A 16,099-nucleotide genomic window follows, 5' to 3' on the forward strand; every position below is an offset into this window, starting at 1 on the left:
GGACTCAATGGGCTAGGTCTATGGATCTAACTAGGTCGAATGGGCTAAGTGGGCTCTAGCAAAATATAGACACCTAGGCTAAGGTGGGGCATTAGTGCAGTAGGGTTCCTCCACTTTGGTTCTAGATGTTGAAATATGGGGGTAGGTCCCTATTTATAGAGTTTAAGATGGATTTTAGATCTTTAACCTTGATTAAGGATTCAAGTTATATGGATTTTGATTTTAAATATCATGATCCAACTGCTAAACATTAACTGTGATCAGATTGGCTGAAGGTTTAAGGTGTCAGGCTCTGCTTGGCCCAACTTGGGTAGCTTATCCTAAAGGAATTTTTGGTAAATGAGCAAAACAAGTTTAAGTCAGACTGTATGGGCTTGTTTTGGTTAAGATAAGGATGAATCAGAGACTTTTAATGTTTTGGTAAGTAGGATAGGCCTTATCCTTATTTCCATATGTGTTTCAGGACAAAATGGGTACAAGTCAAAACTATTTGATGATAAGTAGTGTGTGTGATGACAAGTCATGGATTTCAACTTTGATGATAAGATAGGTGGTCTAATGACAAGTCAAAGGTCTTTGATAGTAAGTCAAAGTTAGGGTATAACGACAAGTCAAAATTCTTGACTTGTTATCAGAAAAAATAAATTAAATTTTGTTTTTGTTATAATTCCCTAAATAGATGTTCTTTTAAGGTGATTTTTAATGTGTTGAAAAAATAACAGCATATACTTTAAATTATATTTTAAGTATAAAACCAAAATGATAATTTTGATGGTCAAAATCACACTCAAAGTGGGCCTTACCTGAAAAGACAAGTTTTTCCTAAACAAGTCAACTTGTTTTGACTATAACATTCTACTCCAATGTCATATTGACTTAACTTTTTTCATGTTTGAAAGCTAAAACTCTCTAGTTTTAACTCTGTTTTAAACAAAAATCTTGATGATCTCTTTTTGAAGGCTAAAAATATATTTTAGACCAAGACTTTTCCTATAAAAGACACAAAACACCTTGTTTTCAACAAGAATTCTCTTCAAAAAACTATTTGGTTAAAATTAAGGTGTCTACATTACTATAACCCAAGAACACTCCTTCAAAACTTTGAAACCGCATTTTATGAATGTTAAATTTTTTTATGCAAGAAAAACAAGTGCAACCAAAAAACTCGTAGAAACTTATAATCAGATTCCTTTGGAATGCTTTCGATAATGAGACTTCATTTTTAAAACCATGAAAGGAAGTCTATTATTCAAGCAAACTATCATGACAAAGGCAAAAACCCAATATTTGAGAGGAACACTAAGAGGGTGAGCCTGATTTTGATTATATGCATATGTTTTCGCTTAACTAAATTGTTTTGTTCATGTGTGCGTGGTCATGAAACACGGTGATCAATGCCACAACTTTGAAGAAAATGATAGATTGACCTATATTTGCCTCCCTAGTTACTTTAAAGTGGCTTTATTTTCATGCCAAACATATTAAAAACCAAGTTTTTGAAATCTTTGAACACACTCAACACTTCAAATTTGTGGACCATAGCATAAACCCTTGTAAATCATGTGTGAGCATTAACATAAAAACAGTGGCCATGAGTGAAAGTTATTGGCGCAAGATCCCAAATGTCAAAAAACATGAGATATAATGGAACAATAACCTTGTGAAAAGACTTTTCAAATGGAAGAACATGACTCTTGCTCGGTTGGCAAGCTACACAATCTTTATTAGCAAATTATTGAGTATGGAAAATCAAAATTATTAATAATAGTTCGCATCAAACTAAGGGTTGAATGCCCCAATCTGCTATTTCATTGGTCCACCGAGGTTCTTTCAACCACAAAAGTAGTTCAAGACCCTTTTTTATTGATGTCACTCCTATATAATCTTCCTTCACTTGATCCCTGTAACACGAGCTTTCCCGTCTTATGGCCCTTTACACAACAAAAGGAAGGGTGAAACTCAAAGTATACATCATTATCCTTGTGCATCGATATGAAATTTCCAATTATGTCTAAAACACAAAATATCTTTCATGAGTAAATTAAAATTTGAGGAAGTAAAGGAAGTGATACCAATATAGCTAATTCTCAAACCTTTTCTATTGTCAATCATAACTTGGTCTTGACCATGATACTCAGATTGAAGTGACAGGTTATTGAGGTCAGTTGTCACATGGTGTATAGTACCAGAATCAAGATATCAACTCCCTTTTTCAAACTGCACAGGGGTGATGTGGTTGACTTCATCAGCAGAACCTTCATCTTTATGAAACCTGTAAATTTTATATTACAAGGCAGAGTGCCCCTCGTGTCCACAAGCTTGACATGAAATATAAGACCTAAATTTATCTTGAAAACCATAGTTCGATTGATTAGGATACCCATTATTGCCTCTTCCTCTATGATATCTACCATCCCATGAATTTCGACCTCGACCATTTCTATGTCTACCACCTCTACTATTAGAATAATAAACATGACCCCCTGTTCAACTAACATTGGGTCACATTAGAAGTAGGATTCAAAGGTTCAACAAATTCAGTCTCATTGCATTGAGCCTCTTGAATAAGCAACTTACTAAACAAGTCTTCAATCTCTATGGGCTCTTCTCGAGCATTTAGGGTTGTTTGTAAATATCATACTCTTTCGCATATACAATCATATTTTGCATAAATATACTATTTTTTCGCATATATTGAACGCTCTTGCATGAAGTTATTTGTGAGTCTCCAGATATCACAAATATCGTACTTAAATATTTATAAAATTATGACAAATATGCAAAAAAAAATGTAATTTTTTTGAATCATATATAAACTCGTTGTGGATTTTCACATATAACAACCTAAATAATAGTGAATGTAAGTAAATAGACATTTAAATCATTTAAACGTTTAAATGATTTGAAAACATATAGACATATAAACAATGACATTAAATCACTGACATTAAAATGCAATAGTAGTGGTTTCAGTTTAAACATTCAATAGTGCTTTCAACTTTACATTCAAATCATTTAAACATTAAATCAATGACATTATATACAAATGAATGACAAAGAAATAATTTTATATCAAAATTCATTCATAGAAACATTCAAATGACATTATATATAAATCAATGAGTAATCAATGAGTTACAATATTGATATTCAAATATATACAAAAAAATAAAAAACTATCAAATGAATTTTTACGGTTGAAGATATTGTAATTGTCGCGATCATAGTTTGTGATTGTCGTGATCGTAGTTCCTTGATGACCTTATTTACGTTTTTTAGAAGGTCGGCTTGAGTACATATCATATTCTCTTGAGTATGTACTATATTAATCCTTGTTAACCATTGTTATCCAAGTTTAAATATGAGAGCACATATCCATTGAAAGGCCCCAGATGCGTGATGTTGCCCATGAATTTTCATGTGCCTCAACATGGAGTTGGTCATGCAACAAAAAAATCCATGATCGAAGTTTGATGGGTCCTCGTATGTCACGTGCTGACTGCGGTGCATAGCTTCGCAGACTGACTAGGGCAAATATAAGTATTGTTGTTGATATTTTGTATGTTGTTTTAATAAATGCATGTCTTGTAGGCTTAACTATAAAGAAAATGTAGGTAAATTGGTGACCCAATAAAGGCATGTTAAAGGAGGAGGAGAATGTCAATGTGGTTGTAGGGGTGAAGGACATCACCAAGAAGAACATTGGATGCACAACATGAATGAACTTGAACACCAAATGGCCAGCCGAGTCGTTCAATAGTTTGAGTTTGTTCAGTAACCAACCAATCGCCCTCACACAATTAGTAAATTTCTATTATGTACCATGGAGGATCAGACGATAGATTACCCCACGATATTCTTCTCTAAATTTTAAGACTAACGTAAGTGTGGTGAAGACATCGGCTTGTCATCCATAAAATATGCCACCAATAATGATTTTGTAGCTGCTCAGCAGGTTGCATGTTCTTCAACAACAAAGAGGGCCTTTCAGTAGGAGAAAAAAGTTGGAGAGAAGCACAGAAAGAGTATAAGTGGATTGGAGGGAGAATTGACTCTTGCACTTGAAGAAATCTGTATGCTAAAGAATATGGTACGTACTCAAGAGGATATGATACATACTCAAACTGGCTTTTTAGAGAACACAAATAAGGTCATTGAGGAGCTACGATTGCGATAATCACATCTTCAACCATAGAAATTCATTTGATTATTTTTTATTTTTTTGTATATATTTTGAATATTAATATTGTAACTCATTGATTTGTATATAATGTCATTTGAATGTTTCTATGAATGCATTTTTATATAAAATCAATTCTTTGTCATTCATTTGTATATAATTTCATTGATTTAATGTTTAAATGATTTGAATGTAAAATTGAAAGCACTGTTGAATGTTTAAACTGAAATAACTGCTCTTGCACTTTAAATGATTTGAATGTTCAAACTGAAAGCACTCTTAAATAATTTGTATATAATGTTATTATTTATATGTTTATATGTTTTCAAATCATTTAAATGTTTAAATGATTTGAATGTCTATTTGCTTACATGCACTGTTATTTGGGTTATTATATGCAAAAATTTATAACGGGTTTATGTATTATTCGAAGAATTCACACAAAAAAAATGCATATTTGTCATAGTTTTGTAAATATTTAAGTACGATATTTGTGATATTTGGAGATTCACAAATAACTTCATGTGATAGAGTTCAATATATGCGAAAAAGTAATATATTTGTGAAATTAGTGGTAAGTGTTTTACAAATATATTTATGCGAAATATTAATGTATATGCGAAAGAGTATGATATTTGTGATTTTGGCCGAGATTTCACAAATAAATTTATGTGAATTCGTGAGGTTTAAATTTGCATAAAAAACCTATAATTTTAGATTTAAGTGGATGTTGGACATATTCGACAGGCAATACATTTTAATCACAAAAATGCCAAAATTCATAGTTGTAAAGTGTAAAAGTGTCGTAACAATGTCGAATATTTGCGATTTTGAACATCAGGTGAATATAAAAAATTGTAATGTTTTTAAAGAATTGAGTAAAATTACTCGTACAATATAATCATTTTTCATTACAACAATGCATATCGTATTTCCTCTCTTATTATAATAGCTTTCCTTATCTTTAGAATTGGGCTCAACTATATTAGGAATGTCTTCTTCTTCAAGCTATTGCAATCTAGAGGACCTTATCTGCACTGGGTTGTTTACTAATGGACTGAGTTTTGGCCCGATTCTTAACAGGCTCGAGATTGAAGAGAAGCTCGTGGCCCGACCCATTGACCCAACAAGCCAATGTGAGGCAGGTCGGGTCTGGCCTAGCCTGACCTGGCCCAATCTTAAAATGTATAAATGCTTGCCATGCAACTAATTCTTAATTAGTGCAACTAATTAGGTAAATAATAATAATTAACAAATAGCAAATTTTCATGCAACTAATTAGGCAAATAATAATAGTTATTCAAGTTACTGTATAAAATTTAAATGTTAAAAATTTTATATTATTAAAAAATTAATAAATAACTTAGGCCCATCGATCGAGCCAGCCCGGTAGTGTGTGGATTGCCCTGATCCCGGATCACATATATAACAGGTCGGGTTTCAACCCGGTACCTAACAGGCCCTGGCCTAAAATCATGGCCCAAACCCACCCCATGGCGGGCCGGGTCGGCTTGGCCCATCGGGTTGCCAGGCGCCGGTTGCCCACCCCTAGCACCATTTCCAAATTCTTCATTTGGGTTGGACCACCTTTGCGTGCAGTTGGTTTCTAATGACCCGTGTTATCTTCAACAGGTATCACCCTATTCAGCTTTTTTATATAATGTCACAAAGACACGTGGACACACAGGGATGCATGATGCGGGTTCATCTCATAAGTTCAATTTATTTTTGGCTTGTTTGGTAAGAATTGTGAGTTGGTGGAGAAGAAGTGGAAAAATGAAAATGACGGTGATCTCCATAGAGTGTCGTCGTAGTCATTGTCAAGTGTCAAACATTCCCGGTGTTGCCAGAATCCATTGGATCCTATGTTGCCGAAGAATGGTGGCATACAATGCTCTGAGATAGCTCTGATTGAGGAGGAGGGTTTTGAGAGAGTAAGACCACTCTGCTTCGGGAAATGGAGGGTTTTGAGAGAGAGAGAGAGCTCTGATTTGGGAGAAAGAGGGTTTTGAAGGAGATGCTTTCCGGCAGTTGTTGGAGTGGACGTCGGGCTCCCTGTAGGTCGGTATTTCGACAACAACCGACCGAACTTGTTACTGCACCCCTCCCCCCCACCACCACACCCACCCACCACACACACAAGCGTTGCACAGGGAGAGAACATTTTTTTTTATTTAGAAGAGCAAAATGGAGAGACAATGCCCCCATTTTCCCCACGTTTCCCAGCTGCAAAGGATGGACACATAACCGGACTCAGCCTGTTGGGGCTGCTGATCATGGTGTCACTGGCTCCATTGACGTGGGCCTCAGATTTTGTACAACAGTTTGTGACAATGCCAATGCACGAGAGGGTGTTGGGTGTTCTCCCCCAAACACGCATTGTAGCTACAGTGCATGTTTGGGGTCCCGACTGAGCGTCGCATGGTGCTCAGTCGAGTGTACGGGACCCCTATGTTGTCGTACACTCGACTGCAGGTATACGGGTCTCGTACACTCGACTGAGCACCACGTGACCCTTAGCGAAGACCCCGAACACCCACTGTAGCTACTGCGTGTTGGGGGGGGACATATAACCTGCCCCCCCAATGCACCCCCTATTGGTGATTTTAGATTTGGGCATAACACTTATTTGTTCATTATACCACTTTTTTAGATAAAACCGTTCATCCATGCACCCTCTAAGAGTTTTTTTTTTGGATAATCCAAGAGAAAAACTCTATCATCACCTTTTTCTTTTTGGATAATTTAAGTGAAAAACCCCATCACTCTGGTCCTACATTGGCTGGCCTTAAGCTGATAAAACCCTTGAGGTAAGAGTTGGTAATCAAACTTAGCTCTTGGTCCATTGATGAATGAGGGTTGGATTTTGGCTATCATATTTTTTTCGGATTCATAACCCAAAGAAACTGCACCTGACACGAAGACCTAGTCACGCTGGCTCAGCCTGCCATACCTACAGTCATCATGCCCGCAACATAAAGCTCCATGGCAAGGCCTCCTACCCTTAGTGCCTATGCTACGCGTTGGCTTGCACAAAGGGGTGGCGCATAGGAGAATAGAACCATGATTGCTTGCCTAGCAGCCAAGGCCTCACCCTGTAAACACCCCAAATTTTCCTCATCCATTCTCAAATAACCCTCGTCGTGCAGTGCCAACCCTGTTAGGTCAGTGTAGGAGTCAAACCCCGAGTCAGTTTCAAAAAATCACCATTTTACCCCATTTTATTAGGAAAATTATCAGTTTACCCCTAGGCCATCCTGGACTCCAGTCAGTCGGAGTCAACCAAGCTCATTGATCAGTTCGGAACATTTAGAATATCAGTCATTTCAAATTCATTTGAGCTCACAGTGAGAAGGCCATTTTCATTTATGATCATTCCTGCCAAAATGGGATCATTTCTTCAAAAATGAGTTCATTCTTCACTCAAATCTAAGCCAATTGTCTCTGAGTCAGTCATTCACAGTCAATCATATTCCCCAGAGTCTAGCCTGAGCTCACCAGAAGTTCAAGTACTCCAGTTTCAGTTCAAAATCATTTCCAAGTGTCCATGAGCCCATTTTAGCTCGTTTTAGCTCTTTCAGCTGAAATTAAGCTGAGTTCAGTCAGTTGAGTTAGTGTTTGAGCCTCGATTTTAGTTTATCTCAGTATTACTGACTTTTGTTTTAGCTCAAAGTCAGTTCAGGTTCGTAATTCACTTCACTCCAGTGACCATTCCGTACCATTTCTCTAAAAATGGTAGCTTTTCTTGAAAATTCAGTCGGACAGGTCAGTTGAGTCAGTGTCTGGTCAGTTCATTTGAGTTCTGAAACTCAGCTCAATCCAGCTCATTTCAGTTCAATTCAGCTCAAATCCCGATTTTCAGTGTCACTCTAACTCAGTATAGTCCAAAAACCATTTTTTCAACCATTTTGCAAGTTTTATCAATTTTAATGCTTTTTAAGCTGGTACGACTACCAATCGGGGTTTAAAATCCAAAATTCTCCATTCAGGGTTAGCATTTCGCATGTCATTTCATGTTATTTCTCATCATTTCATATCATTTCTCAGCATTTCATAACATTTAATCACATTTCATTTGATTTTCGAAGTCTAGAACTCCAGTTTTATAAATTTCAATCCAGATCAAGTTTCAAAAGCTTTTAGAAATCAATTTCAAACCCTGGGTTTTTCAAAATTAACATTTTTACCCCCGGGATTCTAAATTTGGAAATATTTTCTCGAGAAAAACAATCTGGATTTCTTTTAAAATTAAATTTTCAAATTCTACACTGGATTTACTTCACAACGAGGTATTGAACTTCAAAATCCGAGCTTGTTTCAAAAACTGCCAAAAATAGCTCATTTCGTTTGGAAATATTTTCTCAAGAAAAATAATCTGGATTTCTTTTAAAATTAAATTTTCAAATTCTACACTGGATTTGCTTCGCAACGAGGTATTGAACTTCAAAATCCGAGCTCGTTTAAAAAACTGCCAAAAATAGCTCGTTTCGTCTAGAAATTTGTTTTGGAAATATTTTCTCGAGAAAAACAATCTGGATTTCTTTTAAAATTAATTTTCAAATTCTACACTGGATTTGCTTTGCAATGAGGTATTGAACTTCAAAATCCGAGCTCATTTCAAGAACTGTAAAAAATAGCTTGTTTCGTTTGAAAATCTTCTAAAAAGACTGTTTTACCCCTCTAATCGTCAAAATGATTTTCAAAAGTGGAATCTAGACCCGCTCTGCGATGGCCCATCTATTTGCATTTTTCGTTTGAATTTATATAAAAAAAAGAAAAAAATTACCTTTTTCTTTATTTTTTCTTGTTTTATTTTATTTTTTATTTTATTTTATTATTATATTTTCCTAAGGTGGGACCCACAAGGGGGTCGACCACCCTAGCCCACCTTCCAACCCACTTCCTTTCCTTTTTTTCTCCATTTTTTTTCTTTTTTTCCTTCTTTCTTCCTTTTCATTCTTTTTTCTTCATTTTTCTTTCTTTCTTTCTTTCCTCCTTTCTTTCCTCTCTCTCCACTCACGTACATCTTTTTCTAGCTTCTCCTTCTTCCTCTTTCCCTTTCTTTCCTTTTCCTTCTTCCCCTCTTCTTTCCTTTTCCTTCCCTTCCTTCTTTCCCCTTTCTTCCTTACCTCCTTTCCATCTTTTTCAAAGGCAATAAGCCTCCAGCCATTTCACGTAGGGTGGTTCACAAGAGTCAGTGGATATTATTAGGAACTTAGATTTTAATGAAAAAAACCTAAGTTATCAAAGGGACACCATACGGCTGGCCCAAGGAGGCATCTCACGCATCTCTCTCTCTCTTTTGAGTTGCAGCCTCCATGGCTGCACTTTGGATCTTTCTTCAAGCAGTCCAGCTACTCCTCTCACCTAGCCGACAGCCATCTCCAACGCATCTCCAGCAGCTTCCCACCATCTTCAGCATATTAACAACCATTTGCTACAACTCCATTGCTCCATCATCTTCAAGTCTTGAAGCACCATCAAAATAACAACCAACCTTACCTCTTCAGCCATCAGCTTCCTTCAAACCTTGAAGCTCTAGCTGATGCCTACCTTGAAGCAGCTCCAGCTTGCTTCCTTGCAACCTCCCTTCAACCTTCAGCTAGCACCATTGGCAACAATGCCACAATCTCCTTCAAACGTGTAGCAACAACCACCTTTTGAAGTTTCCAATAGCCACCTTCATCATCAACAACCTTCAGTTGCACCTTCACTGCTTCAGCAACCACCGATTCATCTCCTCCAGCAAAAGCACAACAACTACCTTATTACAGTCACCAAGGAGCACCTCTATCTTCTCCTCATCAAGGCAACCATCTCCAGCTTCTTTCAGCCACCCCTTTGCCCTTTCTATTGTTGCAGCCAACCGATCAGTTGCAAGCAGCAATCCAGGGTACCTCCTCCTTACTCCAAAAGATCTTCAGCCCTTTTCATTGTTGCAGCCAGTCGATCCACTAAAAGAGGGATTCAAGGAACATTCGAGAAGAAGGCTTAGTCACTTTATTTCTTTATTTTATTCAATTCAATGTAAAAAACAATATAATATTTAGAATAAGAGTTACATTTCTGCTTAGAATAGGGCTGCATTGCATATAGTTTAATTTCTGCAAATTTCAATATGTGATGTATGATTCATGCACATTTATTTCAAATTCACTATAGTTTACACGAATGACACGTGCACAAGCTCTTATAGAGTTTATAAACTCGGTGGGATTCGTATTTATGGCCATAGTCAGAATACGAAGAAAACCAAGATTTATAATCTTCGTATTAGCCACATTCAGCCTACACACTTAGGCTAACTTCAAAATTCACTGCATTTCTCAAAGTTTTAAAAGGATTTCCCAATTTCTCAATTGAAATTCCCTTTCAAATTCATATTCATTCATTCATATTATTCAAATTGCAAATTCATTTTCCAATTTCAATTTCAGAAAATTCAGTTTTCTCAAGAATTTCCTTGTCTTTCTCAGGATCTGATTTTTCTCAAAATTCTAAGTTTTCAAATGAGATTTCCAAGCATTTCCCAAGTTCAAATCAAGATTTTACAATGTTTTAAAATTCTCAAATTTCAAAAATCCCAAGTTTTCAGAAATCGATTTTCTCAAAGTTCTCATTTTCCTGAGAATCCATTTTCCATTTCAAAAATCATTTTTCAATGAATTTCTTAGATTTTCTCAGAATTCTCAAATCCATTTTCTTAGAAAAGCAATTCGAAATTGCAAAATCGATTTTCCCAAGATTCAAGTTTTTCTGAGAATTCATTTTCCAATGCAAATTTCTGATTTTCAATGAAATTCAATGATTTTCCCAGGAATTCCAATTTCAAGCACTTTTCCAATCATTTTTCAAGCATATTTCAATTTTCCAAAGTAAACATCATATTTCTCAAACTTGCATTATTTTCAAAATTTTATAGCACAAGCCCGATTCTTTATGCATTCTAGGAAAAATAGAGCCTAATTTAGATATTTGAGTCGAGTTAAAGCACATAATTGATCCTTGGTTCAATTACCTTTGGTAAAGGCGCCATGAACGGTTGAACCTCGTACCGACAGACGGATCCCATTCAACGGGATTTTCCCGCAAATTTTCAAAACAGAGGCGAGTTAATTTTCAAAACCATTTTCAAAACTTTGGTCGAGTTTGACTCGCGAAATTCGTTTCTCTCTCGCAAGAGAGGGGAAAAATTTTGCGATGATAACACACCCCACTACGCCAACCCCCCTTGGGGCGACTGCCTAGTTTAGTCCCTTGATTCTGAAGTTTATGTCTTAAATTACATTTGACACTGCCTGCCCTGGTGCATGTCAATCATGAACGGTTTGAACATGTGAATGTTAGAAAAGTTTTAAAATATAAAATCCTTTTAAGTTTTGTTTCCCACCAAAAGTGCTTTGAAAATGTTTAGTCCCATATCTAGGAGAGAAAAGTTTTTCAAGAGGTTTAAATAGAGGGTTTGTTATCTATTCTTTACTTTGGTAAGCCTTGAGTCTTTAGGTGGCTTGCGGACGTTGCTGCACATCATGCAGCAACGGACACGCCGTTCGTGTGCATGCACGCGCGCAAGGGCACTGGAGGTGCAATGTGGCGTTTTGATGACGCACTTTGCACTTTGCATGCTCGCAGCGGTGCGATGTGCATATAAGGCACAAATATCCATTTTTTCTTTTCGGTTTTCAGATGTCTGACAGTTTGAAAGGTTTTAATTGCATTTATATTGAGTTTATGGTGCATTGTGGCTGTTGGACGGTTTTAAAGACCTTTAATCTGCAGTCAAAGGTGGGTGACCGTTCAGGGACCTTTTCAAATCTGACGATTTATGGCAATTAATCTCATTTATCGCAAAACGTTTTGGCCTTACTAGAAGTCTATAAATCTCTTCGTTTTCTCATCTTGAAATACACGAATTTCTGACTCGCCAGTTCTCTTCTCTTTTTTTTCTGATTTGGCTTGCATAGTTCAAGTGTGGGGAGAGGTCATTTGTTCTTGCGAAGCAGTGTCTCTCTGAGGTTCAAGCCTAGTTGTATCCTGGAAACTCAATCGCAACAAACCCCTTTTCGCATCTTAGGAATTTCCGGAGTGGGTCTATTGAAGTTCTAAAGATAGCGATCTTAAAAACGTGCCTCTAGGCTTGAGCTCTCCATTTCTTTAAATACTTTTTTGTCACCTGTTTGTACTAACAGTGAATTGGGCACTTACCGAATGAGTTTTCCGTTTAATTTTTTTAGTGTTGTTTTAATTGCATTTATATTGAGTTTATGGTGCATTGTGGTTGTTGGACGGTTTTGAAGGCCTTTAATCTATAGTCAAAGGTGGGTGACCGTTCAGGGACCTTTTCAAATATGACAATTTATGGCAATTAATCTCATTTATCGCAAAACATTCTGGACTTACTAGAAGTCTATAAATCTCTTCGTTTTCTCATCTTGAAATACACGAATTTCTGACTCTCCAGTTCTCTTTTCTTTCTTCCTGATTTGGCTTGCATAGTTCAAGTGCGGGGAGGGGTCATTTGTTCTTGCGAAGCAATGCCTCTTTGAGGTTCAAGCCTAGTTATATCCTGGAAACTCAGTCGCAACAAGCCCCTTTTCGCATCTGAGGAATTCCCGGAGTGGGGCGATTGAAGTTCTAAAGATAGCGATCTTAAGAACGTGCCTCTAGGCTTGAGCTCTCCATTTCTTTAAATCCTTTTTTGTCACCTGTTTGTACTAACAGTGAGTTGGGCACTTATCCAATGAGTTTTCCTTTTAATTTTTTTAGTATTGTTTTAATTGCATTTATATTGAGTTTATGGTGCATTGTGGTTGTTGGACGGTTTTGAAGGCCTTTAGTCTACAGTCAAAGGTGAGTGACCGTTCAAGGACCTTTTCAAATTTGACGATTTATGGCAATTAATCTCATTTATCGCAAAACGTTTTGGCCTTACTAAAAGTCTATAAATCTCTTTGTTTTCTTATCTTGGAATACACAAATTTTTGACTCTCTAGTTCTCTTTTCTTTCTTCCTGATTTGGCTTGCATAGTTCAAGTGTGGGGTGAGGTTATCTGTTCTTGCGAAACAGTGTCTCTCTGAGGTTCAAGCCTAGTTGTATCCTGGAAACTCAGTCGCAACAAACCCTTTTCCGCATCTTAGGAATTTTCGGAGTGGGGCGATTGAAGTTCTAAAGATAGCGATCTTAATAACGTGCCTCTAGGTTTGAGCTTTCCATTTCTTTAAATCCTTTTTTGTCACCTGTTTTTACTAACAGTGAATTGGGCACTTACCCAATGAGTTTTCCTTTTATCCAATGACTATAGTTAAGGATGTAAACTACTCAAATTCATATCCGATGTAGTCAATAACATATTGGAGTAATAAGATGTTGGTTACATGGATTCAAATTCAGATTCATATTCTAATGACACTTATATGGATTCAAATTCAGATTCACCAACGGCGGCTCCGCTTGTTTGGTAGGAGCTGTTAGTACAAGTTACCATGTGTTGGGACGTTGCAAGTTCAAAACCCAATCATAAGTTGTGTAACTGGTAGGGGTCTGCCTAACCCCATCTTTCCTTAAAAAAACATATTTGGATATCCATTAAATATTTGTCGGATTTAGTAACACAAAATCAAAACCTTATACACATCCATTTGCAATCATATATCGTTTTGGCTTACCAAATGCAACTAAATGTAATCTAATATGGTCAGATATCAGTTAAAATCCCATTCGTTGACATCTCAATAATAAGATGGTTTTGGCTGGACAAATGCAATTAAACATGATCGGCATCCCTATCTATAGCCCTTGTAGTCAAACATATGTCATTGACCTCTTTGAGATTCATCTTGACTTCCCTACACTTACAAAAAGAGCACAATCCAACCACCTAAGAGTTAACTTCACCATTTCAAACCAAGTCCTCCCAATTAGGGGTGTCAACAGGTCGGCTTTGGTTCAGATCTAGGTGGCACCAGATTTGGACCTAATTTTTGCATATGGTACCGGGTTCGGATTCAGGTCTAATAGGGTCCATTATAAGAAAAACCATACTCAGACCTGATAAAAAAATACATGAATCAGACCTGAACCATGCCCAGTAAAACCATACTTTTATCATTTTTACATTAAAAATTTGTGGGTCTTAATCGGAACTCGGGTCGTCTGGTATAAAATTTCACAAACTATAGTGGGGCTCATGTATTAATCGGACCTTTTGATCCAGACCCGATCTTATTATTTATCACCATACCCGGACCCTATAGGGCTTGGTTCGAGTCGGGTCCAGGTAAACCCGACCCGTTGACACCCTTACTCCCAATGTCATCCTGAGCCCACTTCGAGTTTCAAAAAATTTCAAAAGAGGAGGCTTCCCTCGTTCACCGACCAGCCCCGTGGTTGCGGGTCCCACCTACCATACTTTTATTGAAACCCAGGGCTGTGGATCGTCGCAAAACGTTTTCCTAATTTCCGAGGCACACACCCTCTCTCTCTCTCTGTGTCGAGGGAAAAATGCTCACACCCACCGAGGGAGGGGCAAAGGGAGTTGTCTCCCTCCGATAACCCTCCCCACCCCCCTCTCTCTCTTTGGTTCTTCCTTTCACTGGCTCTCTTCTCTTTACTTGGGCTTTTTTTGAAAGATTTCACCCAATCGAATCGTTTCTGGCAATTTGAATTTGTGGGTCTCTATCGTTGAGGATTTCTGGTATGGATCATCACCATCACCATCACCATCTGTGTGTATGTGTATTGTGTGTGGTAGCTACTGTTTTCTTCCCCACATAGAGCATATCTGTTTGCTGTGTATGTGTATTGTGTGTGGTAGCTACTGTTTTCTTCCCCACATAGAGCATATCTGTTTGCTGTGTATGTGTATTGTGTGTGGTAGCTACTGTTTTCTTCCCCACATAGAGCATATCTGTTTGCTGGAAGAGTTTCCGAGAATTAAGTTGCAAGCGTTAGACATTTTTATAATAGTGGTGGTTGTTAGGGAAAAGTGTGCGATTTGGGTTTGCGAGAGTTTGGAAGTATAGTATTTTTTAGGTTTTCTTGGGGGTTAAATTTTAGGGTATTGGGGGTTGAGGTTTGCTGGTTAAGTCTATGCATGTTGGGATTGGGCGTCGGTGGCTTCTATTTATGTTAGTGTCACATGTGAAATTTGTGCAATGTATGTTTTCAGTGATTAATAGAGTTTGGGGTTACTTTTTGTGAGACTCATTTGTTTTGTCAAGTCTTATTTCTTTTGAGAGTGTGATTAAAGTTGCCGAATTATCATGAAAATGTGGAACAAGCCTGGGAATTGGATTACAAATCAAAACCCAGAATCTAAACAAATCACATTCCAAGATAAATTTGCAGCACCCAAATAGTCCCATTATTGAAACGAGGAATAGACTAATGTCTATTTTCCTTTTACTGCTGTTTTTTCTTTTTAGCTTATGTAGAAATATATAGTTCGTCTGAGGGGGAAATGATGACGTGTTACTTCACTAAATTGATAGTTTGTTGTAATGGTTGAGCCCTTTGATACTGGTGTTTTTTTTCCGATTTTGTGCTATAAGCCAATGACTAGGGTGATATACTTGGTGATCGCGATGCCCGTTGGTATATGGGTTGTGTATCAGATGTACCATGTAGTTGTTTGTATTCTGGTTTGAAAATATGCATATTAACTAGCTGCTAAGGAGAATCCGAAGCTGGTTGCTAGCAGAAGTCCTGGTTTATCGGCACAACATGTTTTCGGTATACCAAATTAAATAAAGGATAAGCCATGAATCTTGGAGTAACTTTGACAGGCCTATGTTATTGAATTTTTCTGCGTGTGGGAAACATCAGTTGGCTGTGTGGCTTAGACAATGATGTCAACTCTGAAGAATCTTTTCAATTTCACCATTTTTAGATTCACAAAATCTGAAGGAGGGAAGTTCATT

Source organism: Nuphar pumila, chromosome 7, assembly GCF_984573655.1.
Source record: "Nuphar pumila chromosome 7, dmNupPumi1.hap1.1, whole genome shotgun sequence".
Lineage (NCBI taxonomy): Eukaryota > Viridiplantae > Streptophyta > Magnoliopsida > Nymphaeales > Nymphaeaceae > Nuphar > Nuphar pumila.